Genomic DNA, 24,396 nt, shown 5'->3' with positions numbered 1-24,396 from the left:
CTGGACCATAGATAAAAATCTTTCATCCCTTAATGTCAGACGACCTACTTTTATCCGTGGGCAATCTCGCTCAGTGTTAGATTTGACGTTTTCTAGCACAAGCGTCGCCGTCACATCTTAGACTACGATTGATTTCGGTACAAACAGCGATAATCTTCCGGTATACTTTGAAATTGCATGCCCTTTAACATCAGTTGATCGACACGGCAGAATATTTGTGAATTGCAAAAAATTTAAAGACTGCTTGCGCTCCACCATTGCATCATTACCTAACAGTAATAACGAAGACATTGGCTTGAATATTTGTTCAGCGTTACAGATGTCCCGACAAAAGTCTGAATTTGTAATTCAGACCGCTAAGCGTTCCCCATCTAGTCCTTCGTGGAACAGTGAGTGCACACGAGTTTATCGAAGAAGGAAAGCTGCTTGGAAAAAACTTCTACATAATCAGAGCCAAAAAATTGGAAAGATTATCAATTTATTTCGGCAACCTTCAAACGTGCTATTAAACACGCAAAAGATGAGTACGATAAAAACCATTTCGATTATCTATCTAAATCCAAAAACAAACGTGCTTTATTTAATTACCTTCGGTCTAGAAACAGACTCCCAATAAGCGTTAATGTAGACTCAATCGTCTATACCTCACAGGAAATGCAGGAGTCCTTAGAGCTATTGGCTAAAGGATTGGAGAGCCGGTTCGCGACGCGCCTTCAAGCTTCTGTTTTTACTCCTGCATTATCGCATTACAAAGAGATATCCTATTCGGAAGTAGCACAAGTTATGTTACGGTTGCCAACTACAGCGCCTGGCCCGGACGGAATAACAAATGCAATGTTAAAGATTTTCTTTCAAGAAGCACCACGTGAGCTTCTGAACTTAATGAACTACTCTGTTAGCAATACATGGATTCCACAAGAATGGAAGATCGCCAAAATTATTCTGTTACTTAAAAAGCAAGGGGCAGGGTACACTATCGACAACGTCAGACAAATTGCGTTGACATCAAACATAGTGAAACTTATTGAACGAGTGCTTCTCGGACACATAATAGAGTTCATTGTCGAAAATCAATTGTTGAGTCCTTGCCAAATTGGATTTCGATCTGGCTATTCAATATGGCACGCGCATGTAGACCTTGAACGTCGAATTAACATCGCCAAACAGAAAAAGCAATACGCGGCTTTAGTTACCTTAGATATATCTAAAGCCTATGACAGCATTGAACACGCAATTTTAACAAATCGGTTACAGAGCCATTGTTTTCCAGGCTATATTGTAGCATGGGTGCACGAATTTTTAAAAGACAGGGAATTCTTTTGTTTTCGAAGCGGCTATTCTTCTAGTAAACATAAGCAAACAAGCGGTGTGCCTCAGGGATCGGTACTCTCACCAGTATTATTTAATATTTTACTGAGCAGAATCCCAGTTCACCCAGGAGTCAGTACGTACGTTTATGCTGATGACATTGCCTTTTTTGGTATGGCTAGTGACATATACTCTCTTTACGAAACTTTCCAGTCGTATCTAAGGGACTGGAACACTGGCTGGATAGCTTACACTTAAACCTGAATGCTAATAAGTGTGCTATACTTGTTTTTCCTGTTAAAGACCCACTATACATATCGCTGAACTACCATCTCGAAGACATCCCACAAGTAGAGTCATTAAAGTACCTTGGAGTTATTTACAACGGTAATCTTAACTGGCGGCCACATATTGAATATATTGCGACAAAAGGAGCTCGTACAATGGGCATTTTGCGCGAATTGAGCAATCGAAGAACAGGTATGCGCAGAAAATCCCTCTTGATGGTATATAAAATGTACGTTCGTCCGGTGTTAGAATTTGGATGTGTTTTATTCTCAGGTGTTCCATCATACAAGCTTCGGCCGCTAGTTTTGTTAGAACGAGAGGCCGTACGTCTGTGCTTAGGCCTTCCAAAATACGTTGCAAATGCCGTATTATACATGGAAGCAAGAATCCCACCCATATTATGCCGATTTCACCTTCTGACCGTTCAGACCTTCTTAAGGCTATATGAATCACCATTAAACCGTCCTCAAATTATTTTCATCTCCGATCCAGAATTATTTTTTCCTGTTCATTGGCCCAGGTTTCATAGACGACAGATTATATTTGTGCAAACATTACTTGAACCACTAAATGTGCAAATGCGTGGTGTGCTTCCTAATAATATGCATTCAAATTACCCAGAGATCAGGTTCGACGACATTTTCCCGAACCACGCGAAACTACCCCCTTACGGCATCTTAAACGCCATGTTGCAAGACCACCTAAGCACCCTATAAACAAACATTATCATTGCAACAGATGCCTCACAGTGCGAGGAAAAGCTGGCATTGGAATATATTGTCCTGCGCTCGACTGGTCTTTTTCTTTAAGATAGCCTGATTTTGTGCCTATTTTTCTGGCCGAGTTGTTCGCAGTAATCCTAGCTTTACGTAAATTAGACGAAATGATTACAACGGCTGCTATTCTTACTGACTTCCTTTCTGTATGCTCTTGCCTTACTGCTACTAATGAGTCACCCATGCTAAAACTCTTCCACTTACTAGTTCCTGCCCATGTGCAATGTATTCATTTGATTTGGGTGCCTGGTCATAAAGGTTTGTGTTTTAATGAAACTGCCGATTCGCTGGCACATGCTTCACTAGCGGGCCCTGCTCTTCCTATTCTACCAGTGACAGCACAGATCACGGCGGCAAGATTTCGGATGAGATCAATTAGATCAGCCTTATCAAACCCACATTTGACAGCTTCTCCAGAGCATAAACACCTGGCATTTCCCTGGCATAGCGAAACTTGTTACACAAAGATGCTTGAGGTCTGGCACACCAAATTACGCTGCCGCATTCCCTCCCTAAATTTCTATTTACACAGGTCGGGTTTGGTTCCCTCTTTCCTTTGTCCTTTTTGTGAGGAGGAGGAGACGATACAGCACTTTCTTCTATCTTGTCGCTGCTTTGCTGCGTGAAGAAAAAGATTGTTTGAGATACCTTTTCGAAGAATTGGCCTGGACTTGACAGAACCTGGAATTCTCTCGTTCGGCGCGTCCACTTTGGGATTCAGCCACAGGGATGTATGCTTCGCTGTCCAAACATTCCTTACAGAATCTAAACGAATGCCCTGCTAAATTCTATTTTTATTACTTTTAAATTAATTATTACTCATTCAACAGCACCTTCCTGATTACATTTTAACCGGTGATTCAACCCTATTCAATGCTATTCCCATAGATATTAGGAAATTTATGCTCTATATTATTTTGGTATAATCCACCTATTTCTTGGCCAATCCCACATCGTGGGTAGGAGCCACACGTGCCACAGGCTACAACGACAACAACAACAACAATGCTACTGGGTATGTGCCCGGCACACTAATGGGAACGCGCCGCTTTTCATGGAACATATTTTAACGCGATACCGTTAAGGAGCCCATGTCGCAGAAAGTCTGACGTCGTCGTTCGACGTCGCTTCAATAAAAAAAATTTTAAACCATATTCCGACTAACGCTGTGGAGAATGCAAAGCTAGAATGCATCATTAGAAGGGCGTATAAGCAAGCCTTGGCACTTCCGGCAACTACATCAAACGAGAGATTCCTGACGCTCGGAGTGCGCAACACACTAGACGAACTTATTGAGGCCCAAATTGTAGCGCAGTATAAAAGAGTTACGCAGTTACATCTTACACGACTTCGAAATAACCTACGATGCACATCACGCATTGAGCAGAAAGATCCCAAGGAAAATAAGGGAACATTCAAGACCCCCAATTCGCAGAAACACGCACCCGGAACTTTACCAATATAGAAAAGTTGCAAGAGCGATAGCTCTCCACAAATGATTGCGTAGTGCAGGGACGTGCTCTATGTGGACACGGCGGAGTACGCAAACGGACAGAGTATGTCTATAGTTGGCACGAGTCTATAGGGTGACTCCCGAGTTAGTGGCACTGTAAAAACAGGAAAGGCGGATGGGGCGGAGGAGGCTGCTTTAGCATTGGCAATAGCCTCCACAAAGGCTAACATCGTAGTCAGTGACTCCAAGACAGCCATCAAGAACTATGCCAAAGGAATAATCTTGCCGGAAGCGCTGATAATTTTAACCAACTTTTATGAAGATCGAGATGTTCGCATTATATGACACCAGCTCACTCCTGCCTTCCCTGGCACGAAATAGCGCAGAACCTGGCTAACGAACTGCCGGGCCGAGCAGGTGGCATGCAAATACTAGAAACGAAGAGAGACCGGATCACCAGCATCAACGAGATCACCAAGCATTATAAATTGGGAAGGGCCCATTTCCCCACGGTATCCTCCTCGCTAAGTAGACGGCAACCGAAGGCACGGCGCCTCTTACAAACAGATGCATATCCGAACTCTGTGGCCTACCAGATCTACTACCCAGACCTTTATGCGGATAGATGTAGAATCTGCCAAGAAAGGGCGGACCTACACGATATGGTTTGGGCTTGCCCTCGGACACCCACACAACATAATATACAGAAGACTAGAGAGCACCGGAAGACTAACTGAAGGCAATCCAGAAAGCCGAAGATGCTGCCTGGGCCCAAGGTCTCGAGGCCTTCATCTAGGTAGGGAGGTGTACCTCAAATCTGCTGTCCTTAAGAGATGAAATTATGGTGTTTTACGTGCCAAAACAACTTGCTGATTATGAGGCACGCCGTAGTTGGGGACTCCGGAAATTTCGACCACCTGGGGTTCTTTAACGTGCACCTAAATCTAAGTACAAGGGTGTTTTCGCATTTCGCCCCCGTCGAAATGCTGCCGCCGTGGCCGGGAATCGATCCCGCGACCTCGTGCTCAGCAGCCCAACACCATAGCCACTGAGCAACCACGGCGGCTGTTGCTGTCCTAAGTTGATCTTTATTCCTCCTCCTCCAAAATCTGAACTACGCAGACGCAACCACTTCTCTACCACCAAAGTTGCTCATACCTTGTCGTTCATTCTTTACAAAGTTATTCCTCGGAAACATAAGGGCAGCCCACAAACAAATGTTACGGAAAAAAAACACCGACGGCACATGTCCTCTATGTTAGCTCTTCTCAGACTGAAATATTAAAAGTGTGAAACACTAACAGGAGGTTGATCCCCGCAAGAGGCCGCGTTTCTACCAGAAAGCTCGCCTTCGTGCATAGCGTCCGCAGCCAGTGTTTGCCGGTAAACATTAAGGTTACATATCCTGCAGTTGCCAGGAAGCATGACAAGCAGTAAGAGGTCTTTGAACGCTATCGCGTTCCACTCTTAAGTGCAAAGCTAAAGCGCCCTAAAAATTTTTAACGTCAAGTTGAGTCACTGCAAGTATCGCAAAATCAGAGTGACATCCCGCATACGATTTCAACGCGAAAGTGTTAAGGATACCCGTGTCGCAGAAATCCGGTGCAGGCGTCGGCGGAGTTGTCCGTGTGCGAAAATCTCGGGTTAAATTTTGGTATATGTATATTCCAGGCATTCCTATATGAGATTAGGAATTTGTGAGCAATAATGCCACGCCATTCAATTGTTAAATTTGCTCATACCTTGTCTTACATTCTCGAAAAAGTTAATTCTCAATATTTTGAAAATGACAGCCCACAAAAAATGCCATGAAACAAAACACCGACAGCGCATGCCTCTCATTTCATATGGTGAGAGACCTAAGTATTAAAAGTGAGAAGTAATAACAGAGACCTGAAAATGATGTGACTCTATTAGCACGGTTTTGCAAGACCTCTGGGATCGGCCCAGGCGAGAGGCACCGTTTCTACCATAAAGCATGTGTTCTCGCCAGGAGAGTTTCCTGGTAACCATTAAGGTTACAGAAACTGCATAAACTCCGTGAGAAGCAGTCAGGGATCTTTAAATGGCAATGGGTTCCATTCCTAAAGTCGAAGCTTAAGCGGGTCCCAAGTTTCCGATGACGCCGACATTGTGGATTCTTTCGGCTCTCAAAAAGCGTGTTGTTGCCATTTATGTCCTTTTACATCACCTTTATGCTTGTTAAAGACTTTTCGTGGGAGATATTGAGTTAAGAGTCTGTCATTGCTACCGAAGCGGTCCTTAAATACTGCTCCGATTTTCTCGTTAACTAGTTGTTGACGAAGTTTTTGTCACAAGCCTACATAGATTTCCAGAGTGACTTCCATGGTTATGAACGATAGCATGTATGCGTATGCGTGTAATGTGTGGCTCCAACTCTACCGTCCACACTCCACATGGTTAGATCGCACACGTCAGACTGGAGGCACACTGTGCATTGTCCTGTAATGGCGAGGCAAAATGAAGCTCTATCGTGGTTCATGTGTCAGCTTTGTGATGCGCGACTTAAACAGCGATGTGACTTCATAGCAGAGGACCTCGCAGGCCCGAAGCACTTCGTCTACAATGCCATTCCAGTGTGTTATGCTTTTTTGCTCCTACAGGCATGTCTGAGTTTGTCTTTATTTCCCACAACATATGCAGGGCATGTACATGGTGCGGTGACAAAGGCAGGATAATAGCTGCGTCAAAGGCAGCTTGACTACCCCGTCTACCAAACAACATGGCAGCAAACTTGACAGATAGGAAGCACGATACATATTTCAAATGGGATTAATAAAAAAAGCAACAATCTTATATTGGAAAGAATATGCACAGTGAGACAAGAAATAAACTATCAGCAATACTTCCGTTCAAATACAGCCAGACCATTCAGTATGTCTTTGTGAGTAATTTCAAATAATTTTTTCTTCCTTAGAACACGCAGCTGTTCTTCAGTTAGCTTGGTTGGTGAGCTAGTGCCATGTGGGAACGTGACGTACATCACGTTCTAACATAGCACGAACTACAGCATCTGTGTGCGTGCTTAATTCTATTCGTACACTACAACTTCTTTCTTCCTTGCGCCAAGAGCGGGGAGCGTGTGAGCGCGCGAAGGATGGTATCAATCATGCGCTCGGAGGTAGCTGGAGTAGCGGGAGGTAGCGGGAGTAGGTAGCCGGAGCCCGAAAGGCATGGCTTTAAACTCGCACAGGCCATCGGGAGTGTTCAAGCTTTCTTTTCACAGAGCCTCGGCCGTGTGAACCTGCGATTAGCTTGAGCGGAGATCTAAGGACGGGAGGCATTCGGCATCTTGCAGACAGTCAAGAACATCGTAGATCCGAGTCAGTGGGTAGACGTCTTGTAATCCTGTTTAGGCGGCGATAATCGATACGAAACCGAATGGGGCCATTTTTTGTGCGCACTAGAACGAAAGATGACGACCAAGCGCTTTCAGAAGGCTGAATGACGCGCGCTGCAGCATGTCGTCTAGTTGTTCCGTGAAAACTGGGCGTTCTTCTGCGTAAACGCGACACGCACGCTACCACAAGGGGGCATAGGATTCGGTGTCGATAGCGTGAGAGACACTTGCCGTACGACTCAAGGATAGTTCGTTGCAGTCGAGCGAAGAAACGAACTCGTTCAGTAGAGTAAGAAGTTCAGTGCGATGATACGGCGAAAGGTCTGCGGTGATGGCATTGTCTTAAACTGCTGAAGGCGGTGTTGACGAGACTGAAGGTATTGCGTCCAGATGTAAACGGGTGGTGCCATCGTGAACGTCAAGGTCTTCAGTACACGTGACAGCTTGCACAAATGCTAAGGTCTCACTGCGCAGTATGGTCACTGGATACCGGTGCGGATTAGAGATGGGTATCAAAGCGGATTCATACCTAAAAATGAGGATGGCGAATGCAGAAATAGGTCCTTGTGGTGATCAAGCATGTCAGATGACGTAAATGCCACAGTTTAGTCCGGCACGGCAGTACACTACAAGGTCACAAGTACCGACATCTCCGAAGGTTGATTAATATCACCATCAACGATGACTTTGTGAGCACTGAGGTCAGTGCCGACAGATGGCGAGTCACATAGCCGCGAAAGGGCCACTGGCGCGCAAGAACAATCGATGATGGCACTATGACGTGACAGGAAGCCCCACCCGAGGATGAGATCATGATAACAGGAAGGCAACACAAAGAACACGATGATGTACAAAACGTCTTTCATGACTACATGGGCGTTGCATAAAGCTGTAGCATAAAGGCGTTGCGCGCTAGCAGTGCAGAGTGTCATGCCAGATGGAGAGGTCGTGAGTTTTCGAGCTCTCGACAAACATTTTCATGTATGACGGAAACGGCGGCCCCAGTATCGATAAGTTCTTAAGAAGATGCTCCCTCGACATGGACGTACGTCAATGACGTTCTGTGGTGAAAATTGAGGCCTTAGAAAGTTTCATGAGCTTGCAGTTCTTGCCTCCGGAACTGCGTTAGTCAGTTTCTCTCGGCAGTGGGTGGCCGACGACGCATAGGTGACAGCGACAGTCGACATGTAGAAGGAGAACGGCGACTGTCGGAACGGTGGTCGCGATTGAAGGGTCTCAGCGGCAAGTCAGCGGCATCTTGGCAGCGTATCTCGGCGGCATGTTGTGGCGCGTAGGGAAAGTGGTCGAAGGCGTCATGGTGCAAGGACAGCTTACGACGGCAAAAGCGCGCAACGTGACCAGCAATTACACAGGCGAAGCAAAAGGGCCTGTTGTTTGGCATGAGCCACGTGTTGGCTCGACCAAGAAGCTGGGGTCCTCAATACCTTTCAGAGTATGGTTGATCTTCTATTCGCCCACCATTATTGCTTTAACACGGCTGCAGCTATCCAAGCCATCCTCAATATAACCGGGGGAAATCTCGCCCGGTTACTGCCCTTGGTGGCGTAGACGCGGTTCGGTGCGTAGCTTGCGGACAGCGGGGCGGCGAAACACTTCGGCCAAATGTGTCTTGAATGCGGATGAACTCGAAATGTGAGTTTCCTGATTCTTAAACCATAGATTTGCGACGTCAGCAAGGTAAAATATGACGTTATTAAGTTGACACTGGTCGTCCCACTTATTGTGGACGCTTACACGTGCATGGGAGGACAGCCGGTCTTCGACGCCATGTTCTCCGGTCCAGCAAAATGTGGCCGGGTCGCGCTCATTAAGAACGCCGGCGCAAGTGAGAGGGGCCGCCATGGGTACAGTCGGTGTGCAACGCACGATTGCCGAACTCCAGGGCAAATTGAGGGACTCCACCAATTTCCGAAAAATGTAATGATGTTTATTTAAAGATGAGAAGCAGCAGATAAACAGCAGCCTAGCAGCAGTGAACAGCCCGAGCTCTCTTGCAAATAACAGCAAGGGACGTCGTCGTCTCCGAGCTGAGATTAGAAACACGAGGCGCTTCTCTTCGTTAGAATATATATATATATATATATATATATATATATATATATATATATATATATATATATATATATATATATATATATTGTTACGTGTGGAAAGACACAGATTAAAGAGGCTATATATTGCACAGGTTACTTACACCGGAGCCAGATCGCCAGTCCCACACTCGCTCGCGCCAGAGGCACAGACCCACTTCGTCGTCGTTCTCGCAGCGGCTCGTCCCTTCAGCATCGCTCGATGATAGCGTAATACTACCCCACGGCGGCAAAAGCGCCGTCACGGTGCTGTTAAATATCCAAGGCGCGTGGAGAGTTGTAGGGTTTGAGTCGGGCGACGTGGACAATGTCACTGGTTGTCACAGTGGAGGACGTAGTGGGCGTGGCTAGAGCGATTTCGTAGGTGACATCGGTTACTTGGCGAAGCAAGCGATATGGGCCTGTGCCGCAGGACAGCAGTTTTTCACGAAGCCCAACTTTACGTGATGGTGACCAAAGCAACACGAGGGTGCCGGGCACAAAATGGACATCACGGTGACGGAGGTCGTAGCGTTGCTTTTGTTTGCCTTGAGAGACTTGTAGACGAGTGCGCGCAAGTTGGCGAGCATGGTCAGCATGGGCGATAGCATCACGGGCATAAGCGCTAGTTGAAGCTGTGGTGGACGGAAGCACAGTGTCCAGTGGTAGCGTCGGTTCACGGCCATACAAGAGGTAAAAAGGCGAAAATCCAGCAGTTTCGAGACGGGAAGAGTTATACGCAAATGTAATATAAGGTAGAGCCTGGTCCCAGTCACGGTGGTCGTCTGAAACGTATTTGGATAGCATGTCTATAAAGGTGCGGTTCAAACGCTCAGTGAGGCCGTTCGTTTGCCAGCTTTCTCCACGACGCCTCCCGATCCACCAACAACCACGATTGCGCTGATTCAGGCCGTCGTCAGAAAGGAATTTGAGAACATGGGTCTCAACTCCGTGCGTTCATCGTCTAGACCCACGGTTCCCCAGTTCTCTGGCAGCCCTCCTCGTCCCCGGCAGTCCTTCTACCCCGCACCTCCACCAGAATGTTACGTGTGGAAAGACACAGATTAAAGAGGCTATATACTGGACAGGTTATTTACACTGGAGCCAGATCGCCAGTCCCACACTCACTCGCGCCAAAGGCACAGACCCACTTCGTCGTCGTTCTCGCAGCGGCTCGTCCCTTCAGCATCGCTCGATGATAGCGTAAAAGTATATATATATATGTATATATATATATATATATATATATATATATATATATATATATATGACAATAAAGAACAGACTGGCTGTCTAAACGTCGTCGCTCTCTCTCTCTCTCTCTATATATATATATATATATATATATATATATATATATAGAGAGAGAGAGAGAGAGAGAGAGAGAGAGAAGGTTTCGACAGCCAGTCTCTGCCTTATTCTCCCGAGTGAGAGCCCCACCACCAGTCCCCATAACGCTGATGATTAGTATGTACATATGACAATGTGAAGCGTATGAATAATGCTCGCACTAATTTCCCAACGCGCGCAAGCGGCCAGCCAGTTCGCGACTTAGCCAGGTGGGAAACGCCGAACGAATCGTTTGAAGTGCGAAATTTGAGGCGGGAAACGTGAACGATCTCCGAACCACGATAACGATGGTCCGAAGAGACGTCGACGGGAGTAACCCGATAGTTCATGGGAGATATTTATTCATTAATAATGTAGGGTCCAAGGAAGCGGGATTCAAAATCTGGGTGTGCGAATGGGCGTCCGAAGGAGCACTTCCTCTCTAGGACGAAAGGAGACGTCGCGACGAGAGATGTCGTAACGTTGCTTGCGATCTAGCTGACTGACTTATGTGTTGAAGCGGGCACCTTGCCGGCATTCCTGAAGTCTCGAGACGAACTGTTTGGGTATACTGGCCGAGGTGTTAGTTGGGACATTGAAGAAAGCGGCGTCGATAGCGAATGCCGGTGAACGGCTGTAAATTAGGTAGAAATGTGAGTACCCCGTAGTTCGTTGGATAGCGGTGTTGTGAGCAAACGCCCCAAAAAGTAAACGTGTACACAAGTTCTCGTGGTTTGGCCCGATATACATTGATAAAATATCTGTTACTGTGCGATGAAATCACTCTGAAAAGCCATTTGTTTGAGGGTGATATGCGGATGTCATCTAATGACCTGTGCCACAAGCTCCGAGTACTTCTTCGATCATTGTTGACGTGAATGTCTTGCCGCGGCCACTCGAGGTGCACCATGACGCAGCACAAGGGCATACAGAAAGAAGGTGGCAACTTCGGAGGCTGAACTAGAGCGTAGAGCAGCGGTCTCTGTGTAATGCGTGAGATGGTCAACAGCTGTCAGACTCCATCGATAACCTGGCGGCGTTATGGGCAGAGGGCCGACTAGATCAATCTCAACGATGGCAAAGGTTGTCTCGGGACATGGGATGGGCTGTAAAAGGCCAGCAGGAGGCGAATTCACTCGTTGGCGAGGTTGGCACTGGGAGCAAGAAGCGACGTACTTGGGCCACAAAGGTAGACATGCCTGCTCAAAAGAAACGGCTCCTAATGCGGTGGTATGTTTTGTAGAAACCCAAATGGCCAGCAGAAGGGTCGTCGTGAAAGGCTTCATGGAGTTGTGTGCGCAGCGAACGTGCAAGACCACCTACCCAGCGGTGTCCGTCAGATCTGTATGTGTAGCGGTGGAGCGCATCGTTGTCTGGCTTAAATAGTGGTAGTTGTCGGCGTATTTTATACGGCCTTTAGTGCACAAGTAGTTCCGCACAGGCGTTTGCTAGTGCTGTTGCAGTAGGAATCAGAACGTTGACACGAGGTGCGCTGAGGGACGCGATCTTAAGATAACGTCCCAGTACCGCTAGATGTAATAACGGGAATGGAGACAGTCTCATCATCAAGCAGCGAGGAATGGACAGATGTACTAGAATAGTGGCCAGTACCCGGATCGAAGTTCCAGACTTGAGAAATATTCTGCACCCTGGATGGAGTCAGAGTTAATGTATCGTCGATTCTTGGGATCAGATATACGCTATTGCGCGTAATCTTATTAAGGGATTGATAGTCGACGGACGTCCTACGGAGCCGTCTTTCTTGCAAACCAACACAACAGGAGTCGACCAAGAACTGGCCGATGACCGAATGATGTTTCTTTTGAGCATGTCATCAACGTTATACGCAATGATTTTCCCTCCTGCGGAAGACACACGATACACCTGGCGGCGTGCAATCAAACTGCGTTCTGTTTCGATGCGATGTACTGCGACGGAAGTTCACCGCAGAAGCTTGGAGGAGAACGTGAAATAAGGCGCTGTGTTTTTGCAATTGTGCGAAAAGGTCTTTCTGCGCAGCAGTCAATCGGTATTTATCGCGTCCGTTAAAGCAGCGGCAGCAGTATGATAATCAGTTGTGGTAGACAAAGGTGGTGATTCGATGTGAAGCGGTACCAGCGAAAGATGTTCGGTTTCAGTAAAGCAAGTCACAGTGGTGCCCTGCGAGAGCACAACTAGCAAAGAAGTAGGGTTACGAACAGCGACGAATGCTCTATGGTCATCGGACCAGGCTAGGAGTAAGGCTAAGTTCACTAGAAGGAACACGGAAGGCTCAATGAACACATCCCCATTAACAATAGTGTCGGAAATCAGTGTGAGAATATGCACACAGCTCGCGAGAACGAAACAGTCGGTAAACGTGACGAAACGTAGGCTGTGACCAACGACGTTGGAAGAAGAGTGAGTGTCCGTCATATGAATTGTTCGCTGACGGCATGAGATGAAAGCTGAGGCGGAGGACAGCTGAGGCGTAGGTACACGAAGATAGCACGCGAAACTGAATGTGGAGAAGGATGCCATCAATGAAAACACGCGCAGTGCGAATACCGAAGAGCTGAGCAAGAGCTGCATTAGCACAGCGACGGGATTGCCATTATACGCTGCCTTTACTTTGCCGAATCGAGAACACAAATCAATACTAATAACAGAAAGCGATGCATCTGTGTCAACCAAGGTTTCAGTTCGGACACCTGCAACACACACCAAAAGTATATTTGACGGGCGCTTTGGAGGAGTTTCACGCTGTCTGAAGGATGAAGCTTTCCCCCCTGAAGCTGCACAATTTAGTTTCACGCACGGTGATCAGAAGACGATGTAGCCTGTCGAAGAGGGGAAGAGGAGCGCCGCATCGGTGATGGAGAGCGACGATACAGGAAACGCAATGAACCGGCAGGGTTCGATTCCTGTGGAGATGGCAAACGTTGTGGATAATAATCGCAGTAAGGACGCTGACGTTGTGGCACAGGGCCACAAAACTGATCCCTTTCAAACTCGTTAAGCCACACCTTTCATCTTGCTGGTGGCGACGGTAAAACCTTGAAATGTGGCCACGGACGTCGCGATAGTAGCACACCGGTCTAGGTGGGCTCATGTGTTCCAAGACGCAAGAGGTTCTGGTCTTTGGTGATAGGATTCAGGAACCCGTGCGGCACTGGTGGCTGTTGTGGTGGCTGCTGGGAAGGTTGCACTATAGAGATAACCTGTGCGTAAGTGGGCGTAAAGAAAGGGCGTGGGCTCAAGTTTTGCGGGCAGGTCACAGCAGCTATCTCTTCCCTCACGATATGGCGTAGTTCCGCCCCCAGGAGGCGTCATATCAGCCTCAGGAGGCAAGAGCTTGGTGGCGCAACCCACCGCCCATTACAAAGGGGATGGTCATAACATCCATCCATCCACCAAGGAGTTGACCAAGCTTCGGCGTGCAGTTCCTCACGGATGATGGAGCGAATCAAGCGCGTAGCTCGCTGTCATTGGGTGCCTTGACATCAGATGTATCAGGGTGTAAGGGGATCATGAAGCTCATCGAGATACTGACACGTAGTGATGATGCCAGCGACTGTAGTCGGATTCAGTACTATAAGAGCATTGAATGTCACAGGCCCAATACCCTTGACCAGGTGGCGTACACAGTCACTCTCTGCGATTGAGGAGTTCACACGGCGGCAGAGGGCGAGGACGTCCTCTATGTATTATGTGAACGATTCTCTCGAGTGCTGAACACGCTCAACAAGCTTCTTGGCGATATCGGAGCGGACAGACGAGTTCGCGAAAATCTGGCGTAGGTAGTGTTTAAAGGTGGTCCAGTTGACGATATCGGGCTCATGATTCTAAAACCAAGATTTTGCGAACCCGTTGAGATAGAAGGCGACGTGAGGAAGTTTTGTACATGTTGCAGTTCAATTCACCCATGCACTCGTATAGCCCCAATCAGTCTTCAACGTCGTCACCTGGAAGTCAAGCAAACAGCCGTGGATCCTTCCGAGGGCTGGTGACCGTCCAAGGTGTTCCCGCAGGAGCAGGCAAGGTGGATGTCGCGGTATTGGCCTGCTGGTCTTGGGACATGGTCGAATGCAATTGGTAGAGGCGGCGACCCTAGCGGAGCTCCAGGGATGTAGCGCAGGTGAAGGTGGAGAGAGACCGGTAGCGAGAGCACGAAGAAACTGTACAGCACACACCACCACTTGTGAGGTAAGGTTTAGGCAGCGAGTCTCCCCTTTATTCTCCCGAGTGAGAGCCCCACCACCAGGCCCCTAAACGGTGATGATGAGTATGTACAGGTGAGAATATCAAGCATATGTATAAGGCTCACAATATATATATATATATATATATATATATATATATATATATATATATACTGGCACAACTACATTCGGCACGACGATATTGCCGCGGGAATGTGCCAGTGTGGACGAGGTTGCAGTAGCGCGGGATTTTGGGTTAAGCATGGAGATGAAGAAGACGTTGTTGGTTTTTTCTCTGTGACGGCTGATAAAGTCCATTTGTTGGTGGCGCTGCTCCGCATCCGCGTCGATCCCACGTCGCAACATTGGTGGAGGTGCTTGCTAAACTTCGTGCTTGGCACCCCTTCGCAGAGCCAACGATCGAGCCCGGAATCACCATAGCGCATCGAAACATCAGTCCACCTGTTCAGTCGACGCCTATTAGGCCTAGCGCCAGAGTCCTGTCCTGTGCAAGAAACCTCGAGAAATCGTTTGCCTTATACAACTATCATGGCCACCGCAGCTCCGTCGCAAGTAACACTGCAGAATCATATGGTTCCGGAGAGCTTTCATGGCGATGCCTTTGAAGACGTCCAACATTGGCTAGACCAGTCCGAGCACGTCGCCAAGTACACCATCAGACTAGCTCGGAGGATTAAGTCTCGAGTGTCTATTTCTACCTAAAGGACAATCCTCGTACATGGTACGTCAACCGGTAGAGGAGCGTTGCCACGTGGGATGACTTCCGCGCACAGCTGATGGATACCTTTACAAGCGTCGACAGGAGGGAAAGTGCGCAACGTCTCCTTGAAATCCACATTCGAAAACCCAATGCGAGCGTTACTATGTTCTTAGAAGGCATGGCCTGTGCCTGCCCTAGGAGAGACCCCGACATGCCAGAGAAAAAAAGCTGCGGTATATCTTCCGGGGAGTCAAGGAGCAATTGTCTGCGGGGTTGTTAGAAATCCACCGACAGCAGTGGCGGAGTTCACAAAAGAGGCCACATTCATTGAGCTCGTCCTACAGCAACGATACCGCCAGCATGACCTGAGTAACTCGGCAGCGAAGACTCCCGTACTGGCTGCGGGTAACGACAGGCCTCTACATGAAGTTGTCTGAGTGGTTGTGCGAGAAGAGCTTCGGCAGCTTGGATTTGTTGTTGCGCATACAGAACCGGAGCCAGCGTTATCTTTTGTAGCGGATGTGGTCCGGGAAGAAGTTCGACAAGCTTTGTCGTCGCCGGACTGTGGTAACGTGCCGCGGCGCCTTACTTATGTGGAGGCTGTTCGCCGTCCAATCAACACAACTTCGAAGCTGTTGACACCAGAACATCACCTACGCTACGAACAGAGTCGACATCATCAGCCCCGTCGATTCTACTGACCCCGCCGAGCACGCCAGCACAAACAATGTCGTATCTTCGACGGGCACCTGCCACTGTTTGGCTCCATGGAGAGTTGCCGCCGAACTGTCAGCGTTGGAAAGCCGAATTGTGGCGCACCGTCGACGGTCAACCAGTGTGCTACCATTGTGGCGAAGCTGGACACGTCTATCGCGTTTTCCACAAATGGAACAACTACCGCGCCGGTTATCACCCAAGCTTTCCTGCCAACTATGCCCATTCTCCCTATGACGGTCGACACGCCTACAACGGCGCTCCTGTTAACAGTCAGCCGCACGTTCTCCTTCTCCATCTCCTGCGCGCTATAATTCGCTCACTCGTCGCAGTTTTACCGACGTCAATAGGGGCAGGCCCCCAAACCGCGACGCGGAAACTGGCCGTAGCGACCTCCAGGGGTGAGGTTGCAAGTACTCGAACTTCTGGACATCCCCGATTGCCAACGAATGAACACGTGAAGACCACGATGACAAAGGAGAGGCCGAATACAATGACAAATACGACGGATGCAACTACGAAAGACGTAACTGACGTCGTCAACGCGGAGCTCACCGTTCTCATTGGCGGCCACCAAGTAGCCACTCCTTGTTGCCACTGGCTCCGATTTTCAATCGTAAGCTTACAGCTCGCCGACAAACTAAGGAAAGTGAAGACGCTATGGCACGGGCCCAACATAAGAACTGCCGGAGATCAGTTGATTACACCTGTCGGGAAATGCACGACCCGGCCCTTAATCGCCGGCTCATCCTTCGTTGCCACCCTCGTCATTCTTACTGATTGTTGCAAAGAACTTATATAGGGCATGCGTTACCTACGGGAGTATGCAACCGTAATTAACAGCGTCACGTTTTCCACGAACTCGGATAATGCCGCTCACGAGAAGCAACAACCTCGCTTACGTATTGCTGCTAACGACATCGTACTTTTGCCCCGGAGTTGCTCTCTCGCACCTATGCACTGTGGCAGCCTGCAGAATGGGACTAGAGTCGCTGAACACATCAGCACGCCAGCACTGAATTGCGGCGTCTACATTACCAGAGCACTTATCAATGTAATCGACGGAATCGCCAAACTCTTGCTGACTCATTTCAGTAAAAGAAGTCGACACATCGTTAGAGGCACTGCTGTCGCTTGTTTCGAGGAAATAACACAAATACAAGACTGCCACTTAGCGCAGGACGCGGCCTGTACCATCCACACATCTGCGCCTATTGTAGACGTTAATCCGATGTTATTGGACGTTGAGCGAAACCGTCTTCTTGAACTCATCAATCAGTACCAGGGCTGTTTCTCATCTGCGCCAAGAGTTGGTCAAACGACACTTACCAAGCACCGCATCATTACTGATGTCGACGCCAGACCCATTCGACAAAAACCTTATCGGCTGGCCCAAAAGGAACGCGAAGCAATAGAAAAACAAGTGAAGACGGTGAAGACGGCGTTAATCGACCATCCAATAGTCCTTGGGTATCACCAGTAGTATTAGTAAAAAAGAAGGACGGTAGCCTGCGCTTCTGCGTCGACTATGGGAAGCGCAATCTGGTCACAAAGAAGGATATTTATCCGCTGCCACGTACTGATGATTCCTTGGATAGCTTGCGAAACGCGTGCTGCTTTTCGTCAATGGACTTGAAAAGAGGTTATTGGCAGATCGAAGTGGATGAAGGACACCTTAAGGAAACCGCCTTTGTGACGCCTGACGGACTTTACGAATTACGGGTACTTCCCTTCTGTTCGTGTTCGGCGCCAGCAATATTTCAGCGTCTAATGGACACTGTCCTCTCTAACTCAAATGGCAAACGTGCGTGGTGTACCTGGATGACGTGATTGTCTTTTCCGCAACGTTCGACGAACACTTACGTAGGCTGAAAACTGTTTTTGATACCAATACGCTAAGCTGGTCTCGCATTGAAGCCAGTGAAGTGCCATTTCGGTTTTCACGAGCTCCTGTTCCTTGGTCACGGCGTCAGTAGCCAAGGAGCCCGACCTGATGCGGATAAAAGTGCCGCCATCGTTAAATTTCCGACCCAATCAGAAAAAAAGCCGTGCGGCGTTTCCTGAGACTGGGCATATTAGCAGCGATTTATTGCGAATTTCTCGCGCATCGAACGGTCGTTAACACAGCTCACCAGAGAAGAAGATATCCCTTTTACTTGGGGCGAAGACCAGCAACGGGCATTTGACGAGCACCGGCAACGCATGCAAGCGCTTCCCATGCTAGCACACTTTCATGAAGACGCCCCGACGATATTGCATACAGGCGCTAGTAATGTCGGTCTAGGGGCAGTGGTCAGAAAATGGCAGCGCGACAGTGAAAACGCGATCGCTTAGGCCAGTAGGACTATATCCCGAGTCGAGGTTAACTACTCCACCACTGAAAAAGAATGCCTCGCAATGGTATGGGCAGTTCTGAAATTTCGTCCGTATTTGTATGGTCGGTCTTTCACAGTCGTTAGCCATCACCATTACCTTTGCTGGCTCATTAATTTTAAAGATCTTTCCGGCCGGTTCGCACGCTGGGGTCTTCGACTCCAACGGTTCGATTTTATTGTCGCATACAAGTCGGAAAAATGGCACGCGGACGCCTACAGCCTCTCTCAGACTCCTGTTGGACTGGTAGCACAAGACGACGACGATACAGCCTTTCGGCGACTCGTGGACTTTGCTGATCTTTCAGGCCACCAACGGGTTGACACTGAATTGCAGCGGATTATTGATTATTTGGAAGGACGAACCAACAGCGTGCCGAGGCTATTTGCAAGAGGGCTGGTATCGTACTGCTTACGACGCAACGTCCTTTACAAGAAGAACTTCTCACCTGGCGGTAGCAACTACGTACTCGCTCTTCCCTCATCGCTTCGACCTGAAATCTTACACGCCTGCCACAATGAGCCGACCGTTGGGCACTTGGGCTACACTGGAACACTGGCATGGAGGAGGAGGAATAAACTTTATTAGTTGAAATGAGCCGACGGTAAAATCGTCCGAGGTGGACGGCGTCCCTAGTCCAGGATGCCGTGGGCCTGAGCTGATAGCTTGGCCCTGCTCACCAGGCGATGCTGGTCTTCAGGGGTCGAGCTTGTCAGCTGTGCCTCTCATTGCTCGGCGGTTGGTCCGGTGATGGGTCGTCTCGATGGGTTTTTTGACATTCCCATACCATGTGGTAGAGGGTATTGGGCGTAGAGCAGAAGGTGTATTTGTGAGTATAGCTCGTAGGATACATGGCGTGTAGCAGTCCACATAGTTTGCACTACAACTGGCAATCATGATCTGCTTGTGGGTTCTGCACCCCGCACCGGTTGCAGATATGTTTGTCTGCGTTGGGGCATACGTCCTGCCGGTGGCCGATTTCTCCGCAGGCCTTGCAATCTTGTACCGATCTGCGGTATGGGCGGCAACATGTGTACGAGCCGGCCACCTTCACAGAGAAAGGGATGTGCGGACCTTCGAAGGTGATAACTGCTGAGGTGGATTTGCCGAGCATCCTCGCATGCAGGATGCCTCAGTTGTTGGCTGCCAGTAGTTCCGCAAGCCGTTTCTCCGTCGTAAACGCAGTGATACCGTGCACGACTCCACGTACTGTTCCTGGGAGCGGTTTGATGTACGGCGTCATCTCGTTTGTGGCCGCCCCAAGTTCGATGCTGCTGATGGAACCGAGCTTCAGTGCATAGTCCTCGTCTGCGGTGCTGGCAATTATCAGGTTCTGCTTCCACTGCGTTTGGATGGTTACGTTCGCTCAAAATTCTTTGAAAGGGGAACCACTTGCCCTTGCAAGTCCTTCGGTGACTTTCTCGTCCGGCCAGCTGGACAGTTTCATGCTGGTTCTTGGTCGGTATACCACCTTGTAATCATTCTCTGGCAGCGGCGGCGTCACGCGTCGCGGCGGTGGCTTGCCGTTGGTTCGGCTTCCCTGATCTTGCTGCCGTTGGTGGTTGCTGTTGGCTTGCGTGCTTGCTTCCCCTCTCGGGTTGCTCCTCGCGTTCAGTCGTCCTTGCTGGTTCTGGGGGTTTCCTTGCTTTCCTCCCTCTTGTATGCGGTCCTCGTTCGGCGCCTTCTTGTTTTTTCTTGCCTTGATTGCTTGGAACCATGGGCCAGCTTGACTCAGCGTCTTGCCGCTGTTCTCATCGAATTCGATGTTGCTCTGGACCGCTGTGGAGTCTTGGCTATTGTTCTCTATATCCATTTCGTGAGCACTGCCGTTCGTTTCCCCTGCCATTCTCGGTGCTCGCGAGGCCACGCGGGCCAGCTCCTGGAGCGCGTGCGGCGTTCGGAGAACGGTGTTCGAATATGTCGAGGTGCTTGTTACTCGGTGTCAAGGTAAAGAAATCCACTCACCGCGGTAATTCTGGCGACTTTCGATGCCGATTGCCTTGTCGAGTTCAATGACAAAATCGTGAAGTTTGGTTAAGGTTAACCGCAATAACTCGCGATAAAAGCAGCAGCCCATGCGAAGCACGTCCGCTCCACTCGACCCCCTGGTGGCTTTTCCCACTGGCATGGATTCAGCAGAATTACTACTGGCCGAGACTTACTGTGGTCGTTAAAGGTTACGTTCAAACATGTCTGGATTACCAACGTAGCAATGCGCCATCCGTCAAGGCAGCCGGCTTGCTGCACCCTTTTCAAGTACCGGCCACACCATTTGCGCAAGTGGGCATGGATTCTTTGGGCCCCTTCCCAATGCCTACTACAGGCAATATGTGGATAACCGTCACCACGGATTATCTTACTAGATATGCCGAGACAGGGGCTGTGCAACGGGCAAGAGCAGATAAAGGTGCACGACGTTTTCTAGAATCCATGGTTTAAAGCATGGTGCTCCCGCAGCAGTCCTCACGGAGCGAGGTATGGGTTCACAGCCATGTTTTTGGATATCGTTCTACGTCTAAAAGGTACCGCCCACCTGAAGACAACGGCGTATCAGCCTCAAACAAGCGGACTGACGGGACAACTCAATAGGACACTGGCTGATATGATAAGCATGTATGTTGATGTAGAGCACAAGAAGTGCGACAGCTTTCACCTTATGTCACCTTCGCGTACAATACGGCTCGTCAAGAGACAACTCGCAAAACACCCTTCAGTCTCGTATACGGCCATGAGGTTACGACAACATAAGACGCAATGCTTCTTCATGACTTTGATGAGAGCGAGACGAGTGCTGAAGAGATCACACAACGGTTAGAGGCATCCAGGCGGCTTGTGCGTCTGCAAATCCACGAACAGCAGGACTGTGAATCCAAACGCTACAATCTTCGGCACAGATCCGTAAAATACAACATCGGCGACAAAGTGTGGGTCTGGACACGTATTTGTCAGCGTGAGCTCGCTGAAAAGCTCTTGCGCAAATACTTCGGGCCCTACATAGTTCTCCGACGCATCAGTGACGTCAACTACGAAGTCGTTCCAGACTGCTCTCATTGTTCAAAGCGTCGACGGCATTTACCCGAGATCGTTCACGTGCTTCCTAGGAAGCCGTCCTATGAAGACTGACAAGACTGCGCAGTTCTTTTTATCCGTGATTTACAAGCCTCTATCATCAGGACGATGATCCTTTCTAAAGAGGGAGCAAATGGCACATCTATATTTGGTACAACTATAGTGCCGCGGGTATGTGCCAGTGGGGACGAGGTTGACGTAGCGCGTGTTTTTGGGTTAAGCGTGGAGACGAAGAAGACGTTCGTTTTTTGTCTCTTACGACTGATAAAGTGTATTTCTTGGTGGTGCTGCTCCGCATCCTCGTCGATGCCTCGTCGTTACAATATATATATATATATATATATATATATATATATATATATATATATATATTTATTTATTTTCACATACTGTCAATTCCTCAAAGGATTATAACAGGAAGGGCAAGTACATATGGTAGTATTTGCGAACAGCAATATAAATGGATTGTATAATCATAACTGTGTTATTGCAAAGGTTTTGGTTTCACTAAACAAAAAAATTAAGTAGTTCATCACAAATGCAATATTTGGGTACAATATACTATAACAAGGAAGAATCTGAGAAAACAAGAAACCAAACAAGAAAAAGAACACCTGAAAGCACATGTGATATAAAATACCTAATGAACAGGACAAACAGGATGCAGTCATGCGTATGATGCATCACACAAAAGGAACACTCATAGATTAAAGGTTTAGGCTATGAACAAACCTAACTATGTAAGTCAGAGCTGTAAGGCAAGGAGGTGTTCTTCAACTGAATTAGCAAATGTATCCAATGAGGGGCTGTTACTAATAGATTCACTCAGTTTATTCCACTCTCTTATCGCTAAAGGAAAGATTGAATTCTTAAAGCAATCGGTATGAAAAGAATTCTCATTGAGTGTTTGTGTGTTTTTGTGCCGCGTTGGCCGTGTTTCATTTCTGGAGATGTAACTAGAGGTATCAATATTAGGCTTGTTGTGTAAGAGCTGGTACATAAGTTTAGAACGGGCTAGTACAGCTCGGATTTGTACTGTTAGGATTCCAGCTTTGTTAAGTAGTTCGGTGGGTGAGTCTGTTAATTTATGTTTATTCTATATATACCGTAGAGCTTTACCTTGTACACCTTCAAGTTTGGTAATTCTGGCGGGGTATCTGCATGTTCGCGCAATATTCAAATCATTTGCATCTATTTTAACTGGGTACCGCCAGAGTTCTCTGTGGTTTGTACTACATACGCACTACACATTTGAACATATATTTTAGCTCACTTTTCCCGTAAATTGCGCCCCCCCCTTTGCATCTAACAAGCACGCCGTCATTTCCTCGGCTACATACATCTCGGGACTTGGTCGCCATCGTCTGGCGACCCCACGTGCGTGCGAACTTACGTTGGCTACCTTCCAATTTCGGGTCATGCATATGCGTGAAAACTGCGAGGAAATTTTGTGACCCTTGTGCGTGGTCCTCTGACAAGGATTGAAATGTCGCAGTATGTTCCATATGCGCCAATTTTGACGTTGCTGCTGCGGGTGTCGGTATACATGCATGTGTTCTGCGTGCTTCGTGCGAAAATAGCATTGCAGAAATATCTGAAGACATGCGGGAATACGATACCCGCGGCGCGAGCCTCCCAACTCTGTGTTGTGGGCATTATATTCACCCACGAGTATGTAGCGGCCTGGAAGATGATCAGAGACGGCATAAAAATAGCTTTTTTGAGATTATAGTTAGGGCGTATGCATATAGAACACACGGTGGCCAGTTTATTAAAAAAGATTGCCAGAACTGGCACTGCCACAAGGGGCGTCGGAAAGACAACGTGTTGACAAGGTAAAGACTTGTCGCAACTATTGCTACACCGCGGGACGCGTTAGCGTCACCACTGTCTTTTCGGGAGTTGGTGTGATTGCGAAGAAAGTTGGTGTTTGGAGGTTTCAGATGTGTTTCTTGAACACGCAGCGAGTTTGGATTATATGTTTGTAGGAGTTCCCTAATATCGTCAAGGTTATGAAGTCCTCTAACATTCCATTGTAGTTATGAGTAGTTCCATCATGAGAAATGAGTTTTGTGCTGTGTGTTTAAGAGACGAAGATTAGATCATGGGTCCTTTCCAGGTGCCGTGACGAGAGGTTTCTCTTTTTTGGAGCGATCATGAGGATCTCACTTCTCCTTGGGCCCTGGCGGCGGCGTCTAGCTGTTCGCTGTCTCGATCGCCTGTTGAGAAACGTTGGACAGGCGCTTTTACGAGCGCTCTGCTTGACGTGAAGCCGTTGACACGTCGGACGATACGTTTTTGGCCACAGGTCCGGACGCGGATGGCCCCTTCACTTGAGGTGGCGGATCAGCACCAGCTGCAGCCGCGTGGAGGGGGGGGAACGCTTGCCATCCTGGATGCTTTATAATAATAATAATAATAATAATAATAATAATAATAATAATAATAATAATAATAATAATAATAATAATAATAATAATAATAATAATAATAATTAGCCTGGTTACGCCCACTGCAGGGCAAAGGCTTCTCCCATACTTCTCCAACTACCCCAGTCATGTACTAATTGTGGCGATGTTGTCCCTGCAAAGTACTTAATCTCATCGACCCACCTAACTTTCTGTCGCCCTCTGCTACGCTTTCCTTCCCTTGGAATCCAGTCCGTAGCCCTTAATGACCATCGGTTATCTTCCCTCCTCATTACATGTCCTGCCGATGCCCCCCCCCATTTCT

Source organism: Dermacentor variabilis, chromosome 11, assembly GCF_050947875.1.
Source record: "Dermacentor variabilis isolate Ectoservices chromosome 11, ASM5094787v1, whole genome shotgun sequence".
Taxonomy (NCBI): Eukaryota; Metazoa; Arthropoda; class Arachnida; order Ixodida; family Ixodidae; genus Dermacentor; species Dermacentor variabilis.
The sequence above is the reverse complement of the archived record's forward strand: the minus strand, read 5'-3'. Positions refer to the sequence as shown.